Below are 18,776 nucleotides of genomic sequence, written 5' to 3'. Positions count from 1 at the left end.
TCCAGGTTTGATTCCTCAGGACCCATATAAGTCAGATGCACAAGGTGGTGTTATGGATCTGGAGTTCATTTGCAGAGGCTAGAGGCCCTGGTGCACCCATTCTCCCTTTACATCTCTCTCTCTCTCTCTCTCTCTCTCTCTCTCTCTCTCTCCCTTGCTCACTCGCTCACTCTCAAATAAACAAAAATAAAATATTTTTAAGAAATGGATTTTGGGGGCTGTAGAGATGGCTTAGCTGTTAAGGTACATGTCTGCAAAGCCTAAGGACCCCAGTTAGTTTCTCCAGGTCCCACATAAACCAGATGCACATAGTGGCACATGCATCTGGAGTTCATTGTACTGGCTAGAGCCCTAGCACTCTCATTCTCACTCTCCCTCTTTCTCTCTGTTCTCTAATAAATAAAAAAAATAAAATCTTTTAAAAAATGTTAAAAAATAATGGGTTTTGAAACTAAACAGAATTCTTTAAAGAAGAAATAAAAATGGCTAATAAATATTTTAAAAGGTATTCAACATCCTTAGCCATAAGGACTAAAAAAATGGAAATGACAGCTTCCCTAAGATTCCATGTCACTCAGGTCAGAATGGCTAGCATCAGAAAACCAATGACAACAAACACTGGTGAGGGCATGGGAAATGAAGGAATCTTATTCACTGTTTCCGGGAAGGCAAACTAGTACATTCATTAGGAAAATGAGCATGGAGGTTTCCCAAAAAGCTACAAATAGATCTACCATATGTACTGGCTATACTATTCCTAAGCACATACCCTAAGAACTCTATAGCCTAGTTTTGTTGTTGTTCTATTCACGGTAGCTAGGAAATGGAATCAGCCTGGTCTCCATCTGATGAATAATGAAGATGCAGTTCATAGACAAAATAAAGTTTTATTTAGCTGTAAAGAAAAATGGAATTGTGTAATTTTTCAGAAAAAAGGATGGAAGTAGAAAAGATCATACTGAGATAACCCAGGTTCAGAAGCACAAATGGCACATGTTCTCTCTTATGTATGGATTTTAGCTTCAAATTTATACATTAAGGAGCTAGAGAGATGGCTTAGTTGGTAAGGTACTTGCCAGCAAAGCCAAAGGACCTAGGTTAGATTCTCCAGCACCCACATAAAGCTGGATGTACATGGTGGCACATGTGTCTGGAATTCATTTGCAGGGACACAGGAGCTAGGAAAGAAATCCAGTACAGTGGTTATCCTAAATGGGCAGTACATCAATATGTGTTCTAAATATTGTTTAGAGCACACTTTGATATACCGTCCATTATCAGATGGGGACCCAGACTGATTCTTGGGGGAGGGAAACATGTCCTTCAGTGCAGCCACCAGTGGATTAACCTTTTAATTTTATCTTATTTTTTTAAAGGTAGGGTCTCACTCTAGTCCAGGCTGACCTGGAATTCACTATGAAGTCTCAGGGTGGCCTTGAACTAACCATGATCCTCCTACCTCTGCCTCCAGAGTGCTGGGATTAAAGGTGTGCACCACCATGCCCAGCTGAATTGACTATTTTTAAATATATAACCTCCCACCCACCCATGATGATGCAAATGATCCTAATTTACCTCAATGGGTCAAAAATAAGCAAACAAATAAAAACAAGATAAGCAAGTAGAATGGAAATCAAATGGGAGGAGGAAAGTTTATGTGGAATGATGACAGAGGTTATCTAATGGGGCCATGGGATAAAAATGCACCGTCGATACATATGAAAATATTATCATAATAAAATAATTTTAAAAATTAAAGAAGTATCAAAAAGAGAGTAAGATTTTCTGGGCGTGGTGATGCATACTTTTAATCCTAGCAATTAGAAAGCAGAGGTAGGAGATCACTGTGAGTTCGAAGCCAGCCTCCAACTGCAGGTCAGTTTGGACTACAGTGAGACCCTACCTTAAAAAAAAAAAAAAAAAAAAAAAAAAAAAGCAAGAGAGAGTAAGATTCAAGCAACTAGCATGAAGACCATGTTTGAGTATATTCATATTCAGACATGGCTTATAGTACATACATAAGTACATACATACTTATATGTATGAAAAAGAACTCATTAAATGAACATTAAGAACCTTTGTGGGGATATAAAGATTGCTCAGTGGTTAAGGGGCTTGTCTACAAAGCCTAATGACTCAGGTTCAATTAAAGTCAGATGCACAAAGTGGCACAAACATCTGAAGTTCGTCTGTGGTGGCTAGAGGCCCTGGTGTTCCCATCTCTCTCTATTTATCTCTACTTGCAAATAAATAAATAAAATATTTTTACATAGAACCTTTGTTGTTCAATAAGAATAAGATAACCAAATGGAAAATAAGCCAGCAAAAACATGAATATACATTTACAGAAGAAAAATATTATCAAATAAATAGTAAAAGATAACTGTTATTATTCATTTGCTGTGACCAAAGAAAGGAAGCTTATTTTGGCTCACACCTTGAGGGTACAGTCCATTGGAGGTAGGAAAATCATAGTGGAAGCAGTATGAAGTACTAGTCACATTTCATGTGAAGTCAGCAAGCAGAGAGAGAGATGAATGCTGGTTCTCAGCTCACTTCTTTTTATTCATTCTGGGACCCACAGCCCATAGGACAGTACTACCCACATTTAGGGTGAGACTTCCCTGCTTGGTAAAGCTTTCTGGAAACACCCTCATATAATTGCCATGGAAACACACAGTGGTAACACACATGGCAATTACAAATCTAGCCAAGTTGACAATGAAGATTAATCATCACAATGCTTAAAGTAATTTCTTTTTTTAAATATATTTTATTTTTATTTATTTATTTGAGAGCAACAGAGAGAGAAAGAGGCAGAGAAAGAGAGAAAATGAGCATGCCAGGGCCTCCAGCCACCGCAAACGAACTCCAGATGCATCCACCCCTTATGCATCTGGTTAACGTGGGTCCTGGGGATTTGAGCCTGGAACTAGGGTCCTTAAGCTTCACAGGCAAGCAGTTAACCACTAAGCCATCTCTCCAGCCCGTAAAGTTATTTCTAATGAAATGTAATGATATTAAAGTAGGACAGGACATAATTTCATACTCACTTGATTGGCAAAAACCAAACAATTAAACAACATTAAGAGTTGGTGTATAGAGTGATGAACTCTCACCCAGTGAAGAGAAAAATGTAAAACAGGCTAACCACTTTGAAAGATAAGCACTTTCAGTAAAGTGGAGCACCCACATATTCTGTGACCTAATAATTCCATTGTCAAGTATATATTCAAGACACACTTGCACATGTGCCCAGGAGGCATTCATAATCACATCTATCACGCTTTCTATAATAAGAAAAAGACTGGCAATCAATCAGTCATTGACAAAGAAAGGGTAAGTAAAGTAAGACAAAATATACAGTGAACCATACATAATACAATAATAACAAAAAATTCCATAGTCAAAAAATAAGCTATACTATATTGTCACAATATTAATATTTTGAAATCATGTACGCTACTCAGATAACATATAGATGATAAAGCTATAAGGAAAAGAAAGGTCGGGCATGGTGGCATACACTTTCAATCCCAGCACTTGGGAGGCAGAAGTATGAGGATTGCTGTGAGAACACAAGGCCAGCCTTGGATTCCAGCGTAGTTCCAGATCAATTGGGGCTAGAGTGACCCTACCTCAAAAACTCAAAACCAAAAAAAAAAAAAGAAAGAAAGAAAAGAAGAGGAAGAGAATAACAATATGCAATTCAAGGAGTACATTATTTTTGGATAGGAAGGAAAAGTGGGGAGTTGAAGAGTGGTAGGTATTCTTACTTTACTTAATGTCCACTTCTGGAGCTGTGTGGTAGCTATATTAACGCTAATTTTATTATCATTCCTTATATCATATGTGTGTGTAGTCACATGTAAGCACACATATAATAAGACAACTGAAAAACTACAAACTAAATATATGGAGGAAAAATATGCAAAAAATTATAAAGGTATATTTGAGTAACCAAACTAAACGTCACTAAAAAAAAAAAAAAAAAGAAGAAGAAGCTGTGAATGTAGCACATGCTTTGGGACCATGAGGCATACAGGAAGATTTGATATCTGGCACGATATAGTTATTTAATAAATCTGGTAAAAGAGGTGGAAGGACCGATGAAGAAAGGCAGAAAAGGTATAGGAAGAGAAGAAGACTGGTTGTCTGAACTTATGAGTAATTTATTTTGTGCAATAAATAGATTCCTTGTAGTTTGGAAAGAGTCCAGGGCCATCTTAATTGGGGAGAACTCTATTCTCTTGCAGAATGCAGCCCATTGTGGCTTCATGTTGCTAATGGCTATGGTGACAGCTATAGCATACTCCTGAGGCCTGCTTTGTCAAACATTAACTACTATGCCATGTTAGTATAGATATTTTTCTGATAGAGTAATCAGTACTACTTATATGAAATGATAGAAGCTGCCTGGTAGTATTTAACTTAATCCAAACATGTAAGAAATAGCCCAGCTATGTAAGACTTAGAAAGAATACAAGGGAATTTTTTTTGTCTAAAGTTAAGACAGGAGGGAAATCTCTAAGCATCTCCTCTGTGCCTTGATTGCCCTAGAGTTGGAGTTGTGTGGTCCAATATTCTAAGTGCATGCGTATACATGCATTTTTTAAACTTCTACTTTCACCTTTCCTATTAATAGGAGCTTACGTTGTTTTCAATTTGTTATCATGACATTGAATTTTGCTGGATGTGTGTCCTCCTTTATACTTACAAAGGTTGATTTGCTTGCCATACACATGTGCCACATGTGAACATTTTAAATTATTCATGGTTAGATGTTCGCTAGTTTTCTACTCCCATCTGCATTCCTAAAAGTCCCCTTAGCTCTTACCTTCACCATTCAGTTTTGCTACTCTCATCAGCCAGCAGTCATCATACCCTTTGATGTGTCCACTTAAATCATACTTCCTAAGTGACTGTAGCTTTGATTTTGTCATTACATGACCCATACATTTAGACCTATTCCCACAATCTGAGATTAGCGGTCCATGCTGAATTGAAGCATGGTTTCATTTGGACATTTATCAAAAAGCAGATAATGCTGTTTCCCAATAAGGTGATGACTAATGAATATGAGAGAAAATCATGATGTTAGTAATAAAAGTGAAATATTACATTTAGCACTATTGGAAAGTCACCCAAGTGTTGTCGGTTTCTGATTTTATAACTACAAGACATTTGGATAAAAGTATACTTACTGTAGGTGACATATGAATTCATAATCCAAGGGACAGCCTCATAAAAACAGCTTAACATTAAATATATCTTACAAGGGAACCATTTACCTTGGCAAAATTAACAGAATAAAACACATGGGTTAGATTACCCATAAAAGGCACACAGGAATAAAATGTGCTCAACAAAATATGCTTTAGCTTTGGCCAAACTAGAAACATCTGAAAATAACCTCAGAGACTTCCTTAACCCACAGCATATTTTTGGCTTTGTCTACCACTTAATTAAGTGTTGTTTTAGTAATGAAGCACATTAGAGATGGAGACTGCATTCAGCCTACAAACCATTCTTGATGAGGTAGTAAAGATGAAGACAATAGTACCTATGCAAACAAGCAAGTAACTTCATGGTCTTACCTTCTTAGCATGCGTTTTGTATAAGCCCCACCAGTTGTTCACTGAAATTCTCGTTGGTCAAAAAAGTTATTCATTGTTTGGTCCTTGAAATTTAGGTGGAAATGCCTCAATGGCTCAAGGATAAAGCAGCTAGGGATGAGGTTTCCCTGGCAACTGTAGTAGATGGCTCATAAACAGCCACAGTTATATATGCTGGTGAGGCAAATTGGACGTTAGACATTTTTCCAGGCAAGTTATTACTTCATTGAATGTCTTCACAATGTAAGCTCTTAAACTTTTAAAAGTAAGGTTATAGAAGTGATACCAAAAAAATGCACAAATGCTATTTACGTGCAAATGTAATAAAATTCACTATGACGATAGAACATATGTAATATTCTAATCATATAAAATGAAATAAAAATTTAACTGCCTTAGAATTCAACTTCCACTAAAGATAGTGTAGGCAAATCTAAACCATTGCTTTTCTGAGGAGAATATAATAATATAAAAAATTATTTTAAGTGTTTGAAGAAAAATAACATGTCAAGGCTTTGAAAATACAAAAGAAAGATAGTAAGGTGTCCATGGATGAAGATGTGGATGGGAATAAAAGCTCTGGAAGGCGAGGCAAGGGAGCTTTTGTTGATTTACAGAGACCCTGAAAGCCCAAGAGATTGAGAGCTCAGGTTACATTTCACAGCCTCACAGAAAAGGTAACAGGCACAGAGACCTAGACTCCAAGAAGGGAAGAAGACTTGTAAAAAATGGTGGACGGCTACATTCCTTAGCAGGGTAAACGGGAATAGAGGACCTAAGCTGGCCTTGAACTTCTATTTTTAGCACCACATGAAGATGATGCCAATGTTAATGCTTCCAGGTACCTGACATGGTGAAATGTAAGTCCTCTTTCTAAAGTTATTTTTATTTATTTATTTAAGAGCAACAGACAGAGAGAGAAGGAGGGAGACAGAGAGAGAGAGAGAATGGGTGTGCCAGGGCCTCCAGCCACTGCAAACGAACTCCAGATACGTGCGCCCCTTTGTGCATCTGGCTAACATGGGTCATGGGGAGTCGAGCCTCAAACCGGGGTCCTTAGGCTTCACAGGCAAGTGCGATCTCTCCAGCCCATAAGTCTTCTTTCTAAAAACATGGCATTCTTAGCTTTAAAAAAGTTCTGCAATGTACATTGTAAATATAATGCCTATTTATACACTTGTGTACACATACATAAGTCACTAAGCACACAAGGATTCAAGAAAATATGAATAAAAGACAGAAGAAAAAGAATCAAGGAATACAGGTTCATTGCATCTCCCAACATCCACATTATCAGGATGAGCTTCACAATAATTATGCTGGACCTCTGCCCCAAGACTGCAGTCACCTTGGTGTTCTGAGGTGAATGAAGACTGAAAGTTCCATTTTATTTACAGGCTAAATGGGGCCATCAGGACCCTTGGAAGGGCTGCAGTGTCATCTGGACCAAGCAGGCCAGGCATTCCCTGGGCCCCCACTAGGCCCCATCCTGGGTCAGTAGTGTGGTGTCTTTATTAACCAGTTCTGCAAGTTCAATGAAAAGACAAATATCAAAGAAGGCTTTCCTTTGCCTATGGAGATTTTTATGAAGCCTGACAGAACATTTGAGCTCAAGAATGGATGACGCAATGTATCCTACTTCTGAAGGCAGCTGCTGGGGTGGAGAAGGGGGCCAGGAAGAGGTGGTAGGCCTCTTGACTTTGAAGCACATATATGAGATTCCCCACCTTGAAGCTAAGGATGATGCCTTTGCCCTACAAGTGTATCCCTGTCCTCTATTGTCCATTCCATCACTGGTTTTGCCAGTTGCCTAGGCATTTATGTGGTGAAGGACCTCAGTGCAGAAGAGCTGGCAGCTTTCCAGAAGGAGTAAGCAGAGCTCTTGGCTGCTCAGAAGGAGGCAGATTTGGCAACCCAGGCAGAAGTTGCCAAGAAGTGACCCTTGCTTTCCACATTCCAGGATTTTGAAAGAAGCAGCTGGGAAAGGTCCAGTTAAGAATTATGCCAATATGATTACTATTTTCCTGAATACATACATTTTTTTGCACACATTACTGTCAAGATATTGAGCTTGAATTTTTTATCACCCCCCAAATAATTATGCTTACCTCATTCTAAATGCTACAAAACAGAGAGAAAATTTATGTAGAAGTGGAATTTACAAATAAATATGCAAATAAAAATTCTACAAATAAAAAAATGACTGAAATTAAACATGTAGTGAATGGGGTGGGGGGGGGGGCGGCTGGAGAAATGGCTTAGCAAGGTTCCTGGTTCAATTCTCCAGGAGCCATGTAAGCCAGATGCACAAAGGGGCACATACATCTGGAATTCATTTGCAGTGGCTAGAGAGCCTGGAGTATCCATTCTCTCTCTCTCTCTCCCTCTTTCTCTCTCTCAAATAAATAAATAAAATATATTTTTTAAAACATAGTGAATGGGATACTATATTAACCACAGGTGGAGAAAGAATTAATGAACAACTAGAATAAAAATTAGAAAAAAGTCAAAATACAGCAGAGAAAGTTAAAGAATTTCTGAAATTAAGGGACATAAATAGCACAGTAAGAGATTATCATAAGTGGCTTTTAAGACTCATAAGGAGCAGATCCCGCCCCGGAAATGCGTGTTCTAGCTTTCTGTGTGCTTAGGTGCCCGAGCTACTGAGGGTCTAAGTCTGGGCAGCCAAGAGTGTGGTTAGCAAGATGAACAAAGATGCGCACATGAGAGCAGCGATTAACCAAAAGTTAATAGAGACTGGAGAGAGAGAGCGCGCCTCAAAGAGTTGCTGAGAGCTAAATTAATTGAATCCGGCTGGAAGGACCAGTTGAAGGCACACTGTAAAGAGGTAACTAAAGAAAAAGGACTAGAACACGTTACTGTTGATGACTTGGCGGCTGAAATCACTCCAAAAGGCAGAGCCCTGGTACCCGACAGTGTAAAGAAGGAGGTCCTACAGAGAATAAGAACATTCCTTGCTCAGCATGCCAGTCTTTAAGAATTACCATCTAGTGGAAGAGAGAATATTTGCAAGCTGCCTGCACACCAAGCTCCTCCCACCTCCTCTTCTCCTCTCAACTTTGAAAGCAGAATCTAAATTGCATCTCCCATACACTGAGGTCAAGAAAGAACTTAATGGGAATAATCTGCACCCATTAGCTTTACTCTGACATCAGGATTGCCAAATCCAAAGGACTCTTGTCTGTCCTGTGACCTCTGCCGTAAAGTGAGAGTGCTGAGCACCCTGCCACTTGGAACTCTTCATCCCAGTCCTCACACTGTTTCTTCCTACCACTGGAAGTTTCTCCTGTTTCTTGTGTAGTGCCCCTTTGCTGTATGTGACTTGTGTAATGTTTTGTAGGGTTCTCTCTGAGTCCTCTTTCTGACTAACTGGATATATTGTCCCTGGGCCAATCCCAGGAAATGGGTCTGACCATGGCTTCAAATACACGATAAACTGTCTCCAAGCCATACTTCTTGCCTCAAGACCCCATATACTCCTGTGTGGACCAGCTTCTGTGGATATTCCACAAACACCTCAACCTGACCATTTTCAAAGTAGTCATTCTATTTTCTCCTCAGTATCTCCCCCTGCTATACTCCTTACTTGGGGTACCTCCCAGACACAAATGACCCAAGATGTTTGTAAATGCTGTTTGTGAAGGTAAGAGATGGCACAAGATTATTTCTGCAAAGCTGCACAGTGGTGTGCGTGCTGCTGACTAAGGACCCCTTTGAGTCCAGCAAGACTAACCTAATTATCTGCCCTCAACCCAGGCCACTGCAGTAGACTCCTCATCTTTGCTCCAGGTCTGTGCCTCAGCCAATGTCTCTTCCTCACTTTTGCCTATGTGGCCTTACTAAAATTCAAGTCTGATCACTTACTCCCCCACTTGAAATGTCTTTTGATGAAATCCAGACAGCATACTACCTAGGCATTTCTGAATCTAACATGCTCTTCTGTAATCTAAAAAATCCCCCTAGTCACTTTGTTATTTCATCTTTTAATACATTTGAAAATTCACTGACCTAGAAAGCCATTCTCTTCTAGTAATCTCATTCTTGCTTGCTCTTCAAAGGTCAGCTTGAGATTTTAAAATATTCTGACAGTCTTCTGATTTAGATAACCAACCACATTTGTGTGTATGTGTGTTTTTTTTTTTACATTTCTTTTTTTTTAATTTTTATTAACATTTTCCATGATTATAAAAAAAATCCCGTGTTAATTCCCTCCCTCCTCCCCACATACTTTCTCCCTTGAAATTCCATTCTCCATCATATTACCTCCCCATAACAATCATTGTACTTACATATATGCAATATCAACCTATTAAGTACCCTCCTCCCTTCCTTTCTCTTCCCTTTATGTCTCCTTTTTAACTTACTGGCCTCTGCTACTAAGTATTTTCATTCTCACGCATATGCCCAGTCATCTGTAGCTGGGATCCAGACATGAGAGAGAGCATGTGGCGCTTGGCTTTCTGGGCCTGGGTTACCTCACTTAGTATAATCCATTCCAGGTCCATCCATTTTTCTGCAAATTTCATAACTTCATTTTTCTTTACCGCTGAGTAGAACTCCATTGTATAAATGTGCCACATCTTCATTATCCACTCATCAGTTGAGGGACATCTAGGCTGGTTCCATTTCCCAGCTATTATGAATTGAGCAGCAATAAACATGGTTGAGCATGCACTTCTAAGGAAATGACATGAGTACTTAGGATATATACCTAGGAGTGCTATAGCTTGGTCATGTGGTAGATCAATCTTTAGCTGTTTTAGGAACCTCCACACTGATGTTCACAATGGCTGGAACAGATTGCATTCCCACCAACAGTGTAGAAGGGTTCCTCTTTTTCCACATCCCCCCAGCATTTATGATCATTTGTTTTCATGATGGAATCCAATCTGACAGGAGTGAGATGGAATCTCAATGTAGTTTTAATCTGAATTTCCCTGATGACTAGGGTTGTAACACATCTTAGATGCTTATATGCCATCTGTATTTGTTCTTTTGAGATCTCTTTATTTAGCTTCATAGCCAATTTTTAATTGGCTTGTTTTATTTCTTATTATTTAACTTTTGAGTTCTTTGTATATCCTAGATATTAATCCTCTATCAAATATATATCTGGCAAAGATTTTTTCCCATTCTGTAGGTTGCATCTTTGCTTTATTCAGTGTCCTATGCAGTACAAAATATTTGTAATTTCATGAGGTCCCTGTGGTTAATCTGTGGTTTTATTGCCTGAGCAATTGGGGTTATATTTAGAAAGTCTTTGCCAAGACCAATATGTTGAAGGGTTTCCCCTACTTTTTCCTCTAGCAGTTTCAGAGTTTCTGGTCTGATGTTAAGGTCTTTAATCCATTTGGACTTAATTCTTGTGCATGGAGAGTGAGAAAAATATATTTTTATCCTTCAAGAGATACATATCAGTTTTCCCAGCACCATTTGCTGAAGAGGCTGTCTTTTCTCCAATGAGTATTTTTGACATTTTTTTTTTTCCAAAAATCAGGTGGCTATAGCTACTGGGACTTGCATCTGGGTCCTCTATTCTGTGCCATTGATGTACGTGTCTGCTTTTATGCCAGTACCTTGCTGTTTTTGACTATGTCTCTGTAGTATAATGAACATCAGGTATGGTGATATGACCAGGCTTATTTTGGTTGCTAAGCATTATTTTAGATATTCGAAGTTTTTTTTTATTCCAAATGAATTTTTGGATTGTTTATTCTATTTCTGTGAAGAATGCCTTTGGAATTTTGATGGGGATTGCATTAAATGTATAGATTGCTTTTGGTAAGATTGGCATTTTCACAATATTGATTCTTCCAATCCAGGTACAAGGGATGTTTTTCCATTTCCTAGTGTCTTCTGCAATTCCTCACTTGAGTGTTTTATAGTTTGCATTGTAGAGATCCTTTACTTCCTTGGTTAGGTTTATTCCATGGTACTTTATTTTCTTTGATTCAATTGTGAATGGGAGTGATTCTCTGATTTCATCCTCTGTGTGTTTGCTGTTAGCATATAGGAAGGCTATTGATTTCTGTGTATTTATTTTGTATCCTGCTACATGGCTGTAGGTGTTTATCAGCTCTACCAGTTTGCTGGTAGAATATTTAGGATCCTTTATAAATAGAATCATGTCATCTGCAAGTAATGATAACTTGATCTCTTCCTTTCCAATTTGTATCCCTTTTATGTGTGTCTCTTGCCTTATTGCTATGGCTAAAACTTTCAGTACTATATTAAGTAAAAGTGGAGACTATGGGCATCCTTGTCTTGTTCCTGATTTTAGTGGGAAAGCTCCCAGTTTTTCCCCATTTAGTAATATGTTGGCTGTAGGCTTGTCATAAATAGCCTTTATTATATTGAGATATGTTCCTTCTATTCCCAGTCTCTGTAGGACTTTTATCATGAAGGGATGTTGGATTTTGTCAAATGCTTTCTCTGTGTCTAATGAGATAATCACGTGATTTTTGTCCCTCTCTCTATATAGTCCATATATATAATGCATTACATTTATCGATTTGTGTATGTTGAACCATCCCTGCAACTCCAGGATAAAGCCTACTTGGTCAGAGTGAATGATCATGTATTCTTGTATTCTGTTTGCCAATATTTTGTTGAGAATTTTTGCATCTATGTTCATGAGGGAAATTGGTCTGTAATTTTCTTTTTTTGTTCTATCTTTGCCTGGTTTTGATATAAGGGTGATGCTGGCTTCATAGAAGGAGTTTGGTAGGATTCTTTCTTTTTCTATTTTATGGAAAATCTTAAGAAGCAATGGTGTTAGTTCTTCCATGAAGGTCTGGTAAAATTCAGGACTGAATCCATCTGGACATGGGATTTCTTTAGTTGGGAGATTTTTGATAACTGCTTGGATTTCCATGCTTGTTATAGGTCTATTTCAGTGATTAATCTCATTTTTAAAAATTATTTATTTATTTATTTGTGATAGACAGACACAGAGAGAAAGGCAGATAGAGGGAGAGAGAGAGAATGGGCGCGCCAGGGCTTCCAGCCTCTGCAAATGAACTCCAGACGCATGCGCCCCTTGTGCATCTGGCTAACATGGGACCTGGGGAACCGAGCCTCGAACTGGGGTTCTTAGGCTTCACAGGCAAGCACTTAACCGCTAAGCCATCTCTCCAGCCCAATTAATCTCATTTTTATTTAATTTAGGTAGGTGATATAAATCAAGAAAATCATCCATTTCTTTCAGATTTTCATACTTTGTGGAGTATATGTTTTTATAGTATGTCCTTATGATTTTTTGAATTTCTCTGGCATCTGTTGTGATGTTACTTATTTCATCTCTAAATTTATTAATTTGTGTCTCTTCTCTCATTCTTTTGGTCAGATTTGCTAAGTGTTTATCAATCTTGTTTATCCTTTCAAAGAACCAACTCTTTGTTTCATTAATTCTTTGGATAGGTTTTCGGTTTCTATTAAATTAATTTGTGCCCTAATCTTTATTATTTCTTCCCATCTACTGATTTTTGGTTCACCTTGTTCTTCTTTTTCCAAGGTTTTAAGGTGAAGCATTGTGTCCCAAATATCTTGAAATTCCCACTAATGCTTTGCTATTAGTTTGCCTTTCTCTTTGTTGGATTGTATTAGATCTGCCACCTGGTCTTCTAGCTTAGACATTCTGTCCTCTACTTCGGCCATTCTAATGGTGAGATTTTCTACAGAGTTTTTTATTTCATTAACTTTGTTCTTTATTGCTAGTAATTCTGACTGTTTTTTCTTTATTATTTTTATTTCCTTATTTATGTCTAGTATTGACCTCTTTATTTCATTAAATTGGAATCCTGTGTCTTCTTTGCTTCCTTTGATTTCTGCTTTGAGCTCTTTGAACATATTTATAATCATTCTTTTGAAACCTTTCTCAGGCATTTCCTCTAACTCATTCTCATTGGAGGTCATTTCTGATGCATTAATACTTTTTGGTGGATATTATGTTGTCTTGAGTTTTGGTGTTTCTTTTATTATAATGTATATATTTTTGTATCCTGGATTAGTTAATGATTGGGTTTTCTAGTTAGGTGGGTATTATTAGATGTATCAATCAATCTGATTTATATATCTTCAGGGCAGGAGCTTAAAGCACTAGGTGTGGCTCTCAAGACTCTCCGAGTTTCTACAAAAGTGACCCTAGGTGTTGGGTTTGCCTGCTATGAGAGTATTCAAGTAGGCTGAATGGAACCAAATACAGATAGTTTCTAAAATTTAACTAAACAATGTACACTTTCAATGAAAAATAGCACAGAGCATTTTTCCAACAATAGGTATTATTACAACCAGATCCTCTGTCTGGCCCTTAGGCTGTGTGGTCCCTCACCTACTTCCTTAATCCTGACAACAAGGTGGTTAATATTTCTGTTCTGTTGAGGGTTCCAAATAAGCTTGCGACCAGATGAGACCCTCCCCTAATTTATAACAGAAGAGGAAAGAAACCCACTATAAATCAAGAAGCAACAAATAATAAGCCCACAATATAGCTTATTTAAGAATGGCAAATCTGACCATCCATCATATTTGACATATAATTTATCCTGATATGGAAGGTGCAATTAGCACTTCTGGTTCAGGACTATATACCAGGTTTATTAGGTGGGTTCTGACCTGATGTAATCCCAATTACTTTTTGGGATGATTTTGGTCTCAATTATGCTGTGCTCCTGCTTGAGTCCCACTGTCAGTTCAAGTAGGAGTGGCTGGGTCCCTGGACCAGTGCTCTGTTTGCTGCAGCTGGGACGGGAGGCTGCTGATGCTGCTCTAGTTCTCTTGCTGTTCCAGGTGTTCTTCTACTTTGTGATCTGCTCCTTTGTTGTTCACTGCCATTCTCCCTTTACATTTTTTGAGTTTGCAGAGAGCTCCGGTGTGAGTGGAAAATCCCCTCACCTGGCTTTTCCTGTGGCTCAAGCTGAGCCTGGTGGCTGGCTGGTGCACTGCCATTGCAGTCCTGCAGACCTGCTGGAGCTGCTTCTGCAGGCCTGTGTGGTCCCTGGATACTCCGGATCTCTCCTACTTCTCTGCTGCTGTTTAAATTTCTTATACACCTCCATTTTTAGCAGAAGTGTGTATTTTGCTGGGTTTTTTATTTTTGGCTTTTTCTTCCCTAGGCTGCTTTGGCATGGTACCTATGCTGCCATCTTAACCAGAAGTCCTGATTATCATATTTCAAATGAAAGTGCCACATACACATTTGTGGGTGGGTATATATGCATAAATGTGGCAAAAGAGTAGGCCATCTTCCTCTTTAGAGCAAGCTTTTAGGACCCAGAGAAATCATGCCTATCTGGATCAGATGGTGAGTCAACTGGGTGTCACCCAGAAAAAATAAAGTTGGAATTGGACGCAGAGTGGGCTGGATAGGCCTTGGCTTGTCTCCCTTGTGGAGGGATAATGTGTATTTTGTGTTAAAGGAAGGAAACAAAGTCATTTGATGGTGAAAACAGTGGATTGCAGGCTAGACAGATGGCTCAGCAGTTAAGGTCCTTGCCTGTAAAGCCAGAATTCAATTTCTCAGTACCCACGTAAAGCCAGATGCACAAAGTGGCACATGTGTCTAGAGTTCATTTGCAGTGGCAAGATGCCCTGGCACACACATTCTATCTTTCCTTCCCTGTCTCTCAAATAAATAAATCAAATATTTTTTAAAGAAAAGAGTGGATTGAGTTGAGAATAAAATAATCAAATTTTACATTGACTCACATTTCCCAGCCTCTCTGACATGGGAATGGCCACTGTGATATTGGGTGGAAATGGTCTAATCTTAAAGGTAGCCATCCTATTTTCATACAGATTCTTACTTATTTATTTTTATTTCAGGAAATAGTTTCCAAGTTACCTTCATATGCCAGGACCTATCCTTCCTGAACTTGCATCTTTACTAGCAATAGCTGTGATGTTTTTTTCTGATGATAATGCCATCTAAAATTTAGGGACCAAAACTTTCTGTTTCTGTGTCTGTCTCTGTCTCTCTGTATCTGTTTCTCTTTCTTTCTCCTTCTCTCTTCTCTTCTTACATACATGATTTAGAAGGCTTCTTCCAAAATCTACCAATCTCAAAAATGGACATTTGTTTTTATGTCTTTGCCATTCATGGAATGTATATATTTTTGCATCCTGTATTATTTAATGATTAGATTTTCCAGTTAGGTGGGTATTATGAGATTTATCAATCAATTTGATGTTATATATCTTCAGGGTAGGAGCTTAAGGCACTAGATGTGGCTCTCAAGACTCTCAGAGTATCTATAAAAGTGACCCTAGGTGTTGGGTTTGCCTGCTATGAGAGTATTCAAGTAGGTTGAGTGGAACCAAATACAGATAGTATCTGAAATTTAACTAAACAATATACACTTTCAATAAAAAACAGCTCAGGTATTTATCCAAGAGTAGGTATTATGAAAACTAGCCCACTCCCTTAACCCTAACAACAAGGAGGTTAAGATTTCTGGTCTGTAGAGCATTCCAAGTCAGCTTGTGATCAGGTGAGGCCCTTCCCTAATGTATAACAGAAGAGGAAACAAATCCACTATAAATGAAGAAGCAACAAATAACAAGCACAAAATACAGCTTATTTTAGAATGGCAAATCTGACCATCTATCAGATTTAACATATAATTTATCCTGATATGGAAAGTACAATTAGAACTTCTAGTTCAAGTTTATATACCAGGTTTATTAGGCAGGTACTGACCTGGTGTAATCCCAGTTACCTTTTGGCATGATTTTGGTCTCAGTTATTCTGTTCCTGCTTGAGTCCTGCTGTTGGTTCAAGTAGGCATGGCCAGGTCCCTGGACCGCTGCTCTGTTTGCTGGAGCTGGGCACTGGCAGTGGGGGAGTGGAGGCTGCCAATGCTGCTCTAGTTCTCTCCTGTTCCACATGTTCTTCTACCTTGTGATCTGCTCCTCTGTTGTTCACTGCCATTCTTCCTTCACGTTTCTTGAGTTTGCGGAGAGCTTCGGTGTGAGTGGAAAATCCCCTACCCTGGCTTTTCCTGCAACTCAAGCCAAGTCTGGCAGTTGGCTGGCACACTGCTGCCACAGTCCTGCGGACCTGTTGGAGCTGCTTCTGAAGGCCTGTGTGGGCTCTGGTTGCTCTGGATCTATCCTACTTCTCCACTTCCATTTCAATTTGCTATACACCTCACTTTTTAGTAAAAGTGTATATTTTGCTGGGTTTTTTTTTTGGCTCCCCCCCCCAGGCTGCTTTGGCAAGGTCTTTTTCTATATTTTAGTGGGAAAATGTTTTGAATTATTTCTCCTTTATGTTGGTACCATCATTAGCCTCTTCCCTGTATTCTCAACTCCAAAGTGACCCACCTCATTGGGGAATGTGGGCCATGCATTCAGGGGTTAGCCATCACTTGTGGGGAGGAATCAGTGTCTCTGTGCATAATGTACCAACCTGTGGCTCTAATAATCTTTCTGCCCCCTCTTCTGCAAATTTTCCTGAGCCATGTTGGGTTTGTTTTAGGCCTACTTCAGTGATGAGGTCATGGGGGCCTCTGTGTCTCTTGATATCTGGTTTGGTAGGAGTTGATTGTTCTCTGTGCCTATCTCCTTCACCCATTGCTGGTACCAGGTTCACCAAGAAAGCAGCACTCTTGCTCACTTCCCCAATTACTTTATGGTTTCAGGTGGGGTCCTGGTGAGGGGCAATGGGCTGATTCTCTCCTCAGGTTCTGTGTCCATATGAAAAAGTGAAGCAAATTCTCTAATGGAGAGTGGAGTCAGAAGTGGATAAATGGGATAACCATCATTATTTTGGAAAGAATTCAATAGGTGTAGGCCCTCTGATAGCCCACGATTGGTGGGAGCTTGATAATGGAGAGTGTGCTCATTTTTTGGATAAGGTTCTGACTTGTTTCCCAGAAAGAGCTATGGGTTCTGTTCCACTGAGCAGATCCATTAACCAAATTAAGAGCAGTTGGTTACCCACCATGGCTGTGTGCCACTATTGTACTTGCATGAGCATCACATCAAGTTGTTAGCCACTGAGTAGCTTAGATCACGAGTTGCTTGGAAAGATGTTGGTCATTTTCCCCCAGTCACTCATGTAGCACCCTCTCCCACTAGATGAGCTAACTGTCTGGAGACTGACTCTCTTCCAGATTCCAGCCATGTCACTCCATGTTCCATGACAATAGAAGATGGTGTCTTTGGTAGTAGGGTCTTATCATTAAACATTGGTGAATCATCAAGTGCTCTGACAGAAATCTGTCTTCTTTTGGGAAACCTTGTAAGTATCTCTGATCAACAGTTCATTGCAGATCTTAACTGTATGCAGTTACAGACAAGGACCAAGGGAAAAGAAGGAAGAAAAAGATAGTTAATATAAAAGAGATAGAGAGAAGAGAGAGAGAGAGAGAGAGAGAGAGAGAGAGAGAGAGAGAGAGAGAGAAACAGAAGAAGATTAAAGTTAGTCTTCATAATTCCCCCTTCAGGGCCCTGTGATTCAGGTGTTCCCTCTAAGGACCTGATGAAGATTCAACCATTTTGTCTGTCTTTTAGGATTTAGAATTTTATGATACCATTGCCATTTGGGTCCATATTTGTTCCCCCCCCCACACACACACACCCTCCTCTCTCTCAGTACCCTCCCTATCGTCCAGTCATTGAAGTGCTTATTAGGTTTGTCAGCATCTTGGGCAGATTCAGGTTAGGAACCACAGATGAGTGAGACCATGTGACAATTATCTTTCTGTGATTGGGTGAGTTTTCTGAGAATGATCTGTTCCAAGTTCAAACATTTTTCTTCAAATTTCATTGTGTCATCTTTCCTTACTGCTGAGTAGAATTCTATCATGTAAACATACTACATCTTAGTTATCCATTCATCTAATGATGGACATCTAGGTGGATTCCAGCTCTTAGATATTGTGAATTGAGCAACTACAAACATAGTTGAGCAAACCTGTCTGAACATGGAGATTTTGGGGTAAATGCCCAGTAAGGGAATAACTGGGTCTGTTAGTAACTCTATAGTCAACATTTTTAGGAGTCTCCATATTGCTTTCCATAGTGATTGCACCATCTTATATTCCCACCAGCAATAAATGAGGGTTCCTATTTCTCCACATCCTTGCCAGCATTTGTATTCATTTGATTTTTTTTAATGTTTGCTATCCTTATTGTGGT

At 39.0% G+C, this 18,776-nt stretch overlaps 2 pseudogenes; both read left to right on the top strand.

Annotated features, from left to right (window-relative positions):
• The first annotated feature begins 7,017 nt into the window (after positions 1-7,017).
• Positions 7,018-7,554, top strand: LOC101602764 (annotated as a pseudogene).
• A 754-nt stretch (positions 7,555-8,308) lies between these two features.
• LOC101617378 lies at positions 8,309-8,815 on the top strand (annotated as a pseudogene).
• Positions 8,816-18,776: the final 9,961 nt, after the last annotated feature.

The sequence above is a fragment of the Jaculus jaculus genome, chromosome 11 (assembly GCF_020740685.1).
Source record: "Jaculus jaculus isolate mJacJac1 chromosome 11, mJacJac1.mat.Y.cur, whole genome shotgun sequence".
NCBI classification, from domain to species: Eukaryota; Metazoa; Chordata; class Mammalia; order Rodentia; family Dipodidae; genus Jaculus; species Jaculus jaculus.
This window is presented reverse-complemented; position numbering and strand designations above follow the sequence as displayed.